The 14148-nt window shown below is 42.2% G+C and overlaps 1 protein-coding gene across 1 annotated transcript in view; it reads left to right on the top strand.

Moving 5' to 3' along the window:
* The window catches only part of scfd2 (sec1 family domain containing 2), an 86479-nt gene that overhangs the window by 39585 nt on the left and 32746 nt on the right, over positions 1-14148 (top strand).

Below are 14148 nucleotides of genomic sequence, written 5' to 3'. Positions count from 1 at the left end.
GAGAGAGAGTTAATGGGATCACAGCTTCATGATTACTTCCAGGAGCATCCTCAGGTTGCCAGATTTGCTGATGGTCTAAGAGGAGAGAAATTAGAGTAAGAAAGTGGGAACAGCTGAATGTTTATGTCCTCTCTCTGCCTCCAGTGCTGTTAATGGGAGGGTTTTTATCAAAGTCTTCACACCCCATCCTTCTCCTGCTCTCCTTGTATCACACTTTGTCATGCACACACACCTACACACACATTTTCTGGTCAGTTTGGCAAGCAGCTACTCAAATAGTTGAGTGTGGGAATGTTTGAACTTGTGCATCTGGGTAAGTGTGAACGGAAAAGTAGTGTGAGGGAGAAATTACTTTTCACTTTAATCTCTACAGCCCCTCAACCATGACAATGAGTTTCACCTGAAAAGCACACAGATATAGGAAAATGTTTTATTTGTGGTGAATTGGCACCTGTGTGTGTGCTTTTTTCATTGGTGCTTTGCTTCCTCTGTGAGTCTGCTGGTTTAGCTGAGCTGGTAACTGTGTGGTAGAGCAGCTCAAGGCCAGCTCTTAAGATGAATTAACCACCTACCTCCACACCACAGGCAGCTGTACCTCCCAGAGTAATAGCGCCTTTAACCTTGAGCCTGTACATATACGGTCTCCTCCCCTGCCACATAGTTCATAATTAGAGCTACTTTTAGTATTTGCCTGCTCCATACCTTAGCACACACCCTGAAATAATACAGTGCTGTTAGGGTTTCCATCTCATATCACACATAGGCTCATATATATATAGGGTTGGTAAATCTATGTAAGGCACTAATAAAGATTGTTGATCGCCCTTGCTATTTTTTACACTCCTGCTCTCCCTCTTTTTCTTCTCATACTCTGTCTCTCTCTCTTCCTGTTCTACTTGGCTAAGTGCAGCTTGGACGTGAGGGGCCTCTTGGCAGGCACAGGCCGAGAGATGTGGCTCATGTTAAAAACCTGACTCTCTGTTATAAACACGTCATTGGAAATTACCCTCTCATGGTGTGCCAGGTGTGTTTTAGACAGAAAAAACAATGTGTGTGTGTGTGTGTGTGTGTGTGTGCGCGCGCACGTCTTGCCCATTCAGAGGTATTTTGCAGTGTGTGCACCTTTCTGTTAAATGTGAGTGTGTGTATGTGCATGCACAAGAGTTTTTATGGCAGCCGATGAAGTGCTTGGCTGAAGTAACGTGACACGGGAGGTCGTCTCTCTCAGCATCCAGAGCAAAACATTGATTGTGACATTCTCCCCAATTAAAAGACTCAAATGGAAACCAGACGTTGAATGAAAACCTGGTCGCCATGAGAACAATGTTTTTACAAATCCCTCTATTTTGTTCCCCGTGGCTACAGTAAGCAGCCAGAGCTTAGCTAACACACTGCAGATACACAGATACACACATTGCATGCACAAACAGGCTACAGAAACACAAGACAATATACACAGGCTAGAATGCCAGAAACTAAAAGAAAGAAATAACGACAAGTGAGTTTTGGACACAGGACAGTAAACAGGAGAGGCCCATACAACACACCCCAACCTCCATAACTGCCTCCTTCTGGGAACTTAATTAAAGAGCATCTACAGGAAATGTTGTTCCTTAGACATCTTTACACAGTAGATTTATTTTTTATTCCATGTTTCCTATCATCCCTCATCAAATATCCATGGATGCATTGTATTTAACAATATAGCAGGCAGAAGTTGTTGTCCTAGTAACATGCAGCACACAGTGGTTTGTTTCATCATCTGTGAGGTGCATATTTACTGTTTATAGGAATATTTAAAGGATAAAGGCCTGGATCAAAATAGAATTTAAGATGGTGAAATTTCAAGGCAAAATCCATTCCAGCTGAATTTGACAAGGTGAAGTAAAATTTTCACCTCAGTTTCAACTGAATGTTGAATTGCAGATTCAAATCAGAGACCAACAGTGAGCAGAATTGACAATACTGACCTCAGAGGGAACTGAGAACTGGTGGTCCAAAATGGAAGAGGCTAGCGTAGCTTATTAGCTAAGATAGCTGTTGAATCTTCTGTTTTATTTAAGCTCCTCTCTCGAAGTATAAACTGCTCCATAAAAGAGTAAAGATGGTACAATTACATGTTACAAACATATTGCCCTGTTAATGAGCAAGCTACGCTAATGAGCTTGCTAACTGACTGTGATTAAGCTTGTTAGCTCGAAGAGCTTTATTTAACCTGTTCAGTAGCTTTTTATTGAACAAAATATTGTATAATGGTGAACAAGGTACCAGCAACACAGCACACACAAAATAGAGGGAAAGCTCAGAGGGCAGTTGTGACTGACTATTGCAAGCGCAGCTGAGTAGCGAATTAGTGGTTAGCTCGGCAATATTTCATATCTTTTTTACTGTTGTTAGCAAATGCCATAAAATGACCATCTGCAACAATGTAAACCTACCGATTCTTACCAAAGACATAAATCTTTAAAAATGAGCCATGAATACATCCTTTTATTTGAAAAGAAAGGCTAGATAAGTTCCAGCTCAGCATTGTAGATTTTAGCAAACATTACTTCAACTGGAGTAAATTGTGTAATTGCTGGGGACTATTTTCAGTGGCAGATTTAGTGCGCTAGTGAGTATTTACAGCAGCAGGGCAGTTAAAATGCGATTGACTCAAAATACACTACAGTGTCCATGTTTGTGGTAATAAAGGAACATGTTAGCCAGTGTAACAGTGTGGCTTATTGGAGTGCTTTTGGGCAACAGTGGAGCTGTATGGCGCGTAGGCATAAGATACTGTATATCAGACCATGGCTCCACAGACAATACTTGGTAGTAGGAACAATTCATTGTTTGTTTTGGTTATATCATAGGATTTACTGACAATAAGAAAATATCACCAGCCTTATCTCACTGTGTAATCTTGTATCTTCATACCAGAGAGGAGGACGGCAAAGCAGGCAAAATAGACCACTCAAATGTTTTGTTATGTCTGTAAGTATGCAGTTGTGTATACAAGTTAACTTTCTCATCACTGTGTGTATCTGTGCATGTGAAATGAACATTCATACTATACAGTATGTCTGTGTATTGTTGTCTCAGGGTATGGCTTTGATTAAAGGGTCGAACAGTATTTATCCAAGAAAATGGTTCCGCTTATTGCAGACTGGGAAATTAGCTCTTAAACCAAATGCTCCGCAGCCAACACCACATGTGGAAAGAACTGGATTGGTTGTGAACAACACAGCTGGGGGAAAACAGATGATGGGATTGGATAAGGAACCCAATGATCCCCCTGAAACCTGGAGTCTGATTGGCTGCTGCCAGACAGTCTGTGGTGTACATGGGTGGTGTGTGTGATGTGTGCAGGTTGTAAATAGCTCCGAGCAGTTACTGTTAATCCCTCATTCAGTTGTGGCAAAAACTACATTGATGCTGGTAAGAGAGCAAAAATGAGTGTTCCTCAGACTATTTTATGGATTTGTTTCCTGTCAGTCCTGGTGGATTTTGGTTTTCTTTGGTGCAGAATCAAACCTCCTCCCTCTTCTTTCTAATTTTTTCATCTCCTCTCCCAGCATTGGGGTACAGCAAACCAAGAAAGAAAGCAGGCCAACCCAAATGTTCCTCATTCTTCACCCTAGGACATCTAGCTAGCTCAGAGTGATGGATCATAGTTTGTCTGTCCTTATGTCAGTGTGTGGGTGTGCAGCTCCAGTAGTGAGAATGTGAAATCCCCAGTCCTCAGTGTTGATGATGGAGATTTACTGGCAGCAGTGACAGAAAAAGGGAAGAAGGTCGCAAAACAACTTTTAAAGCAAGATGTGAATTTTAACTGGAAATGCAGTGGTTTCGTGTCATGTCCTCCTCTTTCTCTCTCTGCCTCAGACACACATCGGGTTTGTTATTCATCCTGTCAGTGGGGTGTGCACAGGGCAAGGAAGAGGGGAGCAGAGGAAGAGTCGGACCTCCCCAATGCGCTATTTGGGTTGGCACAGCAACACGGGCCAGTCGAGGGACATGAAAGGGATCACACATAACTCTGGCCACCAACTCTCTGTCTGCCTTCTGCTCAAACTTTTTCTCCTCTTTGTTTTTTTTTTATTTCCTTTTCCATTTCTCTCTCTGAATTTTTCTCCTTTTACCTCCCTCTAGTTCTTCTTCCTCTCTTCTCTCTTGCTCAGGCCCTGAAGCACCGAGCTGGTTGCAGGGGGAAGTGGAGCATAAGTTAGTCTAATGATCGCGCCTGATTAAATATATTTCCCCTGTTGCACTGTGTTTATGAAATTAGCTCCAATTATTTTTAATTGGTGCTCTTTCTTTACTTCCTCCTCTGTTACACAAACACACACAGACCCATACACATACATTCATATGACGTGAAAACCTCATAGACCCCAGGGTGAACAAAGCAGCCAGTGGCGTTTCTCCCTCTAGTTCACTTCATCAGATAAGCTGATGACATGGAGCTCAGGCTTTAATTAACAGAGGCTCATCAGCTCCTCACTGCCGGGCCAGACTGCCCTTGTTAAGAGGCAGGGCCACACACCGAGTTGTGATGAGACCCCCAGACTCGCACCCCTCCATGTCTGCTCCCAAGTCAGTAGTTACACACAAAGGCTGGGTCTCTGTACTGTACCCTTGTTTCCCTGTATTCATCCAGTGGTATTTAGTTGCACCCACAGCAAGGTGTGATAGCAAGCAGTGAAGTGTGAATTTTATTTTTTATCATTTTAATTATCAATTTTAGTATCTAGAGTGGAACGTGGAGGTGAAGTCAAGATGAAACTGAAAAAGTGAAACACAACAGAAGCAGAACTGATGAAGCCTCTGATAAAGTGGGAAAACCTGAACTCCACAACTTCAGTCCAGTGGATTCATTTTTTCTTGGCTATGAAAAAGTATGAAACAACCTGGAAGGGAAACATCTAGGTGTCTAATCTTTTTATTTATTGTGTTAAAGGCTTTTTTTATGAGTATCCATTCTGTTTAGATTGTCAAGTACTGAAGGTAGTACTGTGAAGTGCTGTATACAGTTACAAACTAAGGAATCTGTTGTATTGTCACACAGAAGCAAACCATCATTTGTCAAAGCCGTGCAGTCAGTAGTAGCCACAGTTTGTCGGGTAGATTTCACAGAGCTGGCCCAGAGTGTAGTTTACACCTCTGTTTGCTTTATGGAGTGTGTTAGCGCTCAGCAGAGAATTCCTCTGCTTCTTATTTATGACAGGAAATGCACATCATAAAAGGCTCGTAAGCACTTATATCTCCGCTGGGAATTGCGCTTGTAGAATGAAAAAGGACACTATCACAATTCCACACAGACTTGCAAATACATATACACACACTCGGCAAAGCAGAAGACAGGAATAAATACCACGCACGCACGCACACACACACACACACACACACACACACACAGACACACAGAGGCCGGCTCCAGAGGGACTCTAACTGAGACAGCGGCCCCTGGCCCCTGCACACGCGTCAGTGCAGGCAGGGGTCAGCCTGCGACCCTCGACACAGAGGGTCAGCAGAGGAGTCTGGCCAACACACTCTACCCGCTCGCCTCTCTCTTCCTCTCCCTGGCTCATCTTGGGGACACATCCCTCTTTATCTGCACACATAAGTTTCTACTTTACAGCCTGTGCAGCACTCAGACCCAGAGACACAGAATTTAAAGAAGGTATTTCTTTGTGGATGTATGGCCTCTGTGCCTGCTTTTTCTTTAGTCTGATGGCCATAGAAACAACTGTTTTTTACCAGACCCACTTGGTTTTTACAGTATATCTGTGTTTTATCTGTTGGTGCGGAAGAACTTGTTTACATTTAGGATTCCAGTCAGCGATGAAAGATGACCTGTCCTAATGTACCCGCTTTCCTCCCCAAACTGTCCCCTCGCTGTCTCCACCCTCTCCCTCCTCCACTCCAAGAAACTTCCTCCATTTTTTAAATATAAATCTGAGTAACTCTCTAACCTACTTTCACCTCATACTCCTCACCGGATGTCCAGTTCTAACCTTTGCGATATCAGCTGTCAATAACATTTGAACATTTTTTTGCAATGTGGTTGTGAAATTTTTTGCTTTTGGCTTCTACACTGTCAAACAACAACAGGAAGGAAATGATGGTTTCTCTGTTAAAAGTCTAGTAGGAACAGTGGGACTAATCTATTAGTCCTGGAAGTGAAACGCATTCATTCAGTTCGAGGTTCTCCTGTTTGGTTCCGAGTCCTCCTGGGTGGAGATTTTCTCCATGGCCTCGACACCAGATGGAAGCTCTCCTGGCGCTATGAGCTGGCCGGGTCATTTCCTGTCAGGAGGCCTGGTGTTAATCAAGGCCCGAGCCAGCGGGAACGCCCCCTACTCCCCTACCTCCTCCTCCTTTTTTTTTATAGCCCCTCTCCTCTTCTAGCAGAGAAGCTAAGAAAACTTATTTTTCTCTCCTCCCCCATTTTTCCCCCATTAGTTTCTGCTCTTTTGTCTTCCATCCCATACCCCTGCTTTGTTTCGTACATGTCATACTCCACTCTGAGTGTCTTTAGGTGGTTGTAAATCATGAGGAGGTAATGGTCTGTGTTATCAAAGTGTCCCTGTGGAGTATGGAGGACTGCAGGTCCAGCCAATAGATAGAAGGAGATACTAAGGAATGAGGAGAAAGGAGTCTTTCTTTACATGCGGTTTGGTGTCTGGTCACTTTCTGTTGTGTCTGTTGGTCGAGATAGGTTTATCTCCTCGCTCCTCCTACTCAACTGACCCCCACACTGACCAGACACAGGCCTGCAAACTGAGGGGGGCCGTCAGAGGGAATGTTTGGACTCCATCCCTCCTGCCTAGTGTTCCCGCTATGTCTGTCTTAATCACTTAATGGTCTACGTGCCTCATCTCCAGTGTTCAATGGTGAAACATTGCCCAAGCTGTGTTTCTCCGGCAGAGTCATTTACAGTCCATTGCAGGGAGGTTCTTGACTCATGCATGTGTAGCTCATGTATTTTGGTTTTGGTTTGATGCATAAAAACATAATCAATTACAGAAAATTCACTTAAGCATAGTATGAAAAACACTCCAAGCATGAGACATGGACTCATACTTGAGACTACTTTGGCTTGAAAACGCAATGTTCCATTAGGTTTTGGTTTTGTAGCTGTATTATCAGATTTGTGATTTAATTTTGATGACTGGGAGCTTTTCACAACCTCAGAAAAAGTTATATCCAAACCTAATTGTTAATTCTTCACATAAGCCTTTTTGTCAAATAAATCTTTATGATTACCAATTGTCAACTCTGAAACAGCAGGAAAACAGCACACATCAGAAAGCAGCTAGGACAGCAATTCACTGCTAGCATGCTCTCAGCGGCTATGATTTCAGGTCTGAGCCATCAACAATCATCTACAGCCCACTGAGAAATAAATACAAAAAGCTATAATGTTTAAAACCCTCATCATTTTGGCAAACATCAGTCTGAATTAAAGGACTTTTAACTCTGTAAACTCTAGAACAAAATCCCTGATTTATAGCTGATAAAAGCTAAAAGGTTACTGTAAACCACCTAACCTTACCAACAACAGTACAAAGTCACTGCCAGTCCTCCAGGTGTAGATGTAGTGGGAACGATTCCTCTACAATATAGTGCAATTTCAGTTCCTTGTTCAGATTTTGTTCAGGCTGCGATACGTTTGTATTTTCTACTTTGAAGTAACTTTTTAGGCTGTAGTTAAGTTTGTCATGTAATCAGATGTCCCTCCAAAGTGTCCTTTAAACTGGGCCAAAACAATACTTTTTCAATACTAAACTTGCAGGAATATGAACATTTTTTGCAAAACTGTTTCTGACCAAACCTCCTGAATGCTTCATTGTTTAATTTTGTTTTAACACAAAGCAGCTGTACAAGAATTTTGGAGGAACAAGAAACAATTTCTGATTTAAATTTGGAAATAGCTGATCCAAGCACAAATAAACATGGCTGAGAATTTGGCCTGGCACTAAGTGCTGGCTTTCAACACTTTTTAATACCACCGTCTAATTTTGAGGTACTGAAAAGATTTCTTAAGAATTTGGATTAATGACAAATTAATCTGAATGTATCTTGTATTATATGAAGTTTTTAAAAAACTTTCATAGTTTCTATGGTGTTCTTACATCCTCCAAGGAAGTTATTCACCCATTTCTGTTTGTTTATTTATTTATCAGCAGAATTGTGCCAAAAGTACTGAACTAATTTGAACCACACTCTGTTGATGGTTGGGGCATGGGTCAGGGAAGAATCCATTAAAATTTGGTGTGGACCTGATAAAAGGGATGAATCTAGGAATTTTCTTTCCACCTTAACACTGCAAGATGGCGTAGGTATGTGCTCTACTGAGTGCCATTCTTGTTATTATATACACACACACACATATATATGAGAGATAGCTTTTCCTGGGTACAGTATTAAACATTTACACCATCAGCTATCCAAGTCCCACTTTTTAAAAGTCCCTGCTAGAGGCTCATTTTGATAAGTACTCAAAAAGTAACTTTAAGATTCCAACTATTTTGTCCATCTGTGATAAATGAGCTTTCCCGTTGTGTGAGTGGACCCACCAGTCTGATAAAGTACAGACTGTTGGGAAAGATGGTTGCTATCATTTAAGTCCTACTATCAATAGAACCTATTTCTCCATCACATTTTCTGTCTGCCTCTCCATCATTTCATCTTATCTTCTCTTAGTTTGTTTCTTGGTCCTCTTAGGCTGCCTCTCAAACTCTCTCTCTCACTCATTCACACACGCACACACACACACGTTTACACACTCCACTGTTCTTTGATGCTGACAGCTGCTTGCCATCTGCATCATGTCTGTGAGCTCAGCTCTATCACATCCGACTCAGCCCAGTCTCAGTCCAGGTAAGTCTCTCTCTGATGGCCCAGAGATGGAGGGATGTAGGAATGAATGAACTGGCTGTTTCCTCTGTGGTGTCTCACAAGGTGAGAAACATTTTGGCAAAGAAGACGGTCACACAGTGTGGGCGTACATACAGTGATAATGACTGTCTGCAGCAAGGATTGCTGCAGTGAGGCCAGTGTAAACTCAGCCCCCCAGAAAATAAACACATTAGAACACACACATATACACACTTCCCTTATAACTGTCGACCCCATGCCTTAAGGCCATAGAAACCCACCCCTTTCCTATTGTATGCCCCCGTCTGTACACCAGCTCCTTCTCCAGCGTCCCTGACCCAGAACACACAAACTAAACTCTCCACATTGAAAACACTCACTATTTTTGGCCGTGCTTTAATTTCCCTCTCCGTTCTGTAGCGATAGCAAATCCTAAGAAAATCCACTGTACAGGATGTGTTATTTTCAGGATGGGATGTATGCTTTTAATTTTCTCCTTTTCCTGTTCTCTACTCCACACCTCCCTCCTCTTTTAGACTCTCTCCTCACATATTGCTGGACATGGTCATAGCTCTTTAGTAATATCACGCCAGAGTTGTACAGTGGTACACAACCTTTAATGAAAGGCTCACTTATTTATACCCAAATGTTGACAAAGTGACAATAGTGCGATGTCTGATTCAGATCTTGGAAGTGGATCATACAGTGTGTTAAACATACTGAGAATTTTAATTAAAATACAACACAACTGGTTGAATTATGAATGGATTCATTTTACATAATCAGAATTTATGAGTGGCTCGTAGAGTTGTATTTCATCCCAAAGTGCTATTAGACACACTAATGTGCATTTTATAGCATTACTGTGGCAGGTCTAGCCCTCTCCTGTCTGCTTGTATAGACACATGGACTCATACACACATTAACACAAACATCTGCCTCTCAGGTGGGAGCAGCCACCCTCTGGTAGCCCTCCTTGCACCACTGCATCAGTCAAGAGGCTGAGCGCACACTCTCACACACACACACACACACACACACACACACACACACACATACACGCAGCTGTCTCACACTTTTGCTTTCACTTGATTTAAGTAATTCTAAAACTAGCAAACCTCAAATGTATTCAGTTGTGATACTTTGATCCCGACCCATCCGTGACAGTTCTCTCTTGGATGTGTGGGAGCGGATTAGCCCATTGTGTATTTTGAATGACAGGATTATGAAGTTTGTCTGTTTCCATAGGGCTGCTGTGTATGAAGAGGGTGTGTTATTAAGAGTGCAGTGTGTTATTTGTGTTATGCTAACCTATTCTTGTAAGCAGTACATCTCTACAGCAGAGGTTATTGTGGGTACAGTGTCGGCCCTCAGGCCTGGAATATGATACACACACATTTTTCAGTTTTAGGCTATTTTATGTTTGTAAGGCAATGAACTGTTGTGATCCGGTCACTGAACAGATTACATATCTGTGTGTGTTTTCTGTGTGTAAAAGTGAAAAGCAGACAAATCGTTTTGAGATGTTCCCTTAATCCATGGGTGGCGTCAACATATCGCTGTCAGAAATAATAACTGGTATGTCTGCTAGCGGTCACCGAAGCGCTGGCCTCATCCACCCTATAATCCACTTTGATGTGGACCTCAACCCCACCAGGATGTGATGTTTGTGTAGGATGCCTGCCTGGATGGGTAAGTATATGTATGAGCCTGACTGGTTGTGGGTATCGTTGTGACTTTGTTGTGATGTTGTCCAGCTCTGGGGCACTGAAACAGGAAGCAGAGCGTGATTAGGAGGATCTGACATTTATAAGAGGAGCTTCCTGTGATAGGGAGGCTTCCTCTGTGTCTGTGGGACTCACTACCTTATCTCACCCCCACTCTCTATCTGGCAATGAGGACTTTCTCTTACAGTTCACTCCTCTCTAACTCACAATTGCCAGAGTAATTGAAATGAATGGAATTTAGCTCGTGGTGCTCACAAAATAGAAAAGTAAATGTTTATTGTGATGTTGAGACCACATGTAGAATATATAAATAGGGATGAAACCAAAGGAAATTGGCAGAAATGGATAGAACTTTATGCTGCTGTCAGAGGAGGTACATCAGAGAAAACAGATCATAAGGAGATTTTTTTCTCAGGCTGATGAGTACAGACAAAGGAGGCGCATGGAAAGTGACTGTAAACAACATTTATAACTACCCCAACCTTAGTTAGGAGGCACCGGTTCTTTGAAGTAGTATTGAGAAAAAATGTGATTTACAAATTGGTCTGGATTTTATAAACCCCAGAAGTCAGGTTTTAGCATACGTGACAATGTACATGAAATTTAAGAGGTGTGGAGCCGTAAGAACCATAAGAGCTATTCACAAGTGTAACTGAAGAACTGGGAGAACTCCCAAGCTAAGAGAAGGTTCACTGTTGACGTCACTTTTCATGGACGTCCTCACTAAGACCAGTGTGACTGGTTTACAATTGACTGGTCAGTGAAAGTGACAGAAAATCTGTGAGATCAAGAAACTAATTAATAAGAAGAACCAGTAGATACATACATCAAGTATGGAAATGACATTAACTTTATTTATTGCAGTTGGTGATTATTTAATGTACATTTAATGAACTGCTGGACATAGTGGTGCCTGAGGAGCACAGTTTTTGTTTGATGAATAATACAGCTGAGATACTGGAGATATTTCAAGTTCATTAGAGCTTCAAAGTGTATTTTTCCAGATTAATATTAGTGGAGAACTGTACAAGACATCATCTGTTTCGGGTGGTTGATGAGCTGATCTGGATCTTTATTATCCTTAATGTCATCTACATGTGCTTTTTTAAATGTTATTATCATTGTAATTTTCCTAATTGCTGATATGATGAGGCCCATTACCTGCAGCAGCTGAGTGACTGTGAGCAGATCCAATTTCTCTCAGACTTAAGGAGCTACTTTTAGCATTAAAATGTTCTGTAAATTACTCTTAGACCAAAAATGTGGGATAAAATAGGATAAAATCATAAAGTTGCAACTGATACCCCTTATTATTTTTAGGAGTTTCTCCTAACTCTGCCATTTAGAAGCCACTTTTAGCCTCAGGATGTTTTGTGAACATGACTGCAGAGCTGACCGTAAACACATGTAAACACACTGAATGTCCTCATTACACTGGAAATACCACAGAACAGTTTTTATTGGAACTACATTCTACCAAAGAAATAGCCCCTAGTTCTGCTGCAAATTTTTATTTTATTCTCAAGCACAACCAAGTATGCCACAGTGCTTTTACATCCCTATTTTCAGTTCTCATTATGCACCTTACAAACTGTGACATCTTTGAAAAGGTGAAGCAAACTGCCGTCTCTTTCCAAAAACAATGTCTCAATTAATCCAGAAAAACACTTTTGTGAACTACTTGGAACGACTTTTTACTTGAGAAATGGTTCCTATGAAAACTGTATGCTGTTACATTATTAGTTCCCATGATGCCCCTTGCAACCTGAGATATCTTTTTCTGAAACTCTTCTAATCCCTCCACAGCCTCATCCTCCTCCTCACTATGGGATAACACACTAATACAACCCGTCCCTCCTGCTATGTGCTACTGTCCCCTTAGAGCAACATCAGACAGTTGTTCCACTCTTAAAGCAGTTGCCAGTGGGGAGATCACACAGGTTTTCTGTGCAGTACCACAGAGCTCTTGTAGAAGTGGGACTGAGAGACAAAGACTTTGTCTTGTTCTCTCTGTTCTCTGCAGATTCAGTTTGTGAGCGAAGCCCCACTCAACACCTCATCACTCTCCTGTGTGGAGAAGATGTGAGTCATCCCACAGCACAATAGTGTGTGTCTGAATGAGTAGATGAGTGTGAGTCACAGTAAAGTGCATGGGTGTACACCAAAGAATCAGATAAAGAGGAAAATCTGAATCTTTTAAATGTGCCACAGTATCTGAGCGGTACATTGTCGTGTGCTCTGGCTTTGCTGAATAGTTTTGGGCTTTTAGAGAGAAAAGAAGAAACATTCCAGATTTATCAATCAATCTGTGTGTGTATAGTGTGTGTGTGATGTGTGCTGCGCCTCAACATGTGGCTTCAATCTCTGCTTTCTGTTGCGTCCCACCCCTCTTTTACCCTTCACAAAGGCTTGTGACCATCGAAGACGTCTTCGTGGTCGAAAACAAGTCATGTCATGCTGGATTTCACATCAAATTTGTTTCCACTTTTATACACCATTGCAAATCAAAAAAATTCTACAGCAGAAGAATCAGATTTAACGGAAAATTGTTAGATTTGAAAGATTATTGTCAGAGTGCCCAAGTTAAGATGTGTCCATGAATGTGTGTGTGTGTGTATGTATGCCTTTGTGGTGTGTTGACTGATGAGCCTGTAAACAGACCCAGCGTCTCAGATATCAGTGGAGTTTATTGCTCTGGGTTCAGATCTGGCAGGTCTGAGTTGTTTATTTGGCTTTCAGGTATCAAATGAAACCCGCAACTCTCTCTCACAATCACATTCGTATTCCCTCGGCCTGACCGTGCAGTAATAGCTTTGCAGAGTCAATAAACAGTCATGCATGAACTTGTTCACACAAATACACAACTCATTGTCCAGCATGTATAGGAACGGATCTCTCTTTTCTGTTTTCCCACAGACACACACTTGTGTTGTTTCTCTCTTTTTTCCCCCTTCATTGCTCACTTTTTCTTCCTATCTCATCTCAGTGTACACTCAAGGCTACCACGTTCCCATGCTGTGTTCCAGGTCAGCTTGGTTTCAGAGGTCAAAAACAAAACCTCCCATCCTACACAGACACCTCAACTAACGTGTCACCTGCCCATCAAACGTGCACACACACACACAAACACAAACATACGTGGGCGCCACCACCATCCTCACCATTCCTCCTCCTTTTCCTTCTCCCTGCTCCATCCCTGCTGCCATTATCAAAAGATCTGAGCAGCGTCAACTTTATCTATCGGTCTCCCGTGGGAGAAGCCGAGCACATAGCACAGTTATCATTCAGCAAACACACACACACACACACACACACTACCTCTCTCTCTTTCTCTTCACACACACTCGCCCACGCTCTCAGAGACGTGCCTCGCGTGCGCACTCACACACATACACGCACAACTCGGAGTGAAGATCAAAGGTTAATCATGTCTTTTCATCAGTTGCACCACCCTCTCTCTCTATCTGTCCTCCTCCTGTCTAATGGTTGTGTTTATGTGTGTGCGTGTGAGTGAAGTTGGGTGTACATGTGTACGAGCAGACGTTTGTCTGCGGTT

The sequence above is a fragment of the Lates calcarifer genome, linkage group LG17 (genome assembly GCF_001640805.2).
Source record: "Lates calcarifer isolate ASB-BC8 linkage group LG17, TLL_Latcal_v3, whole genome shotgun sequence".
In the NCBI taxonomy this organism is placed as follows: Eukaryota; Metazoa; Chordata; class Actinopteri; family Centropomidae; genus Lates; species Lates calcarifer.
The sequence above is the reverse complement of the archived record's forward strand: the minus strand, read 5'-3'. Positions and strand labels throughout refer to the sequence as shown.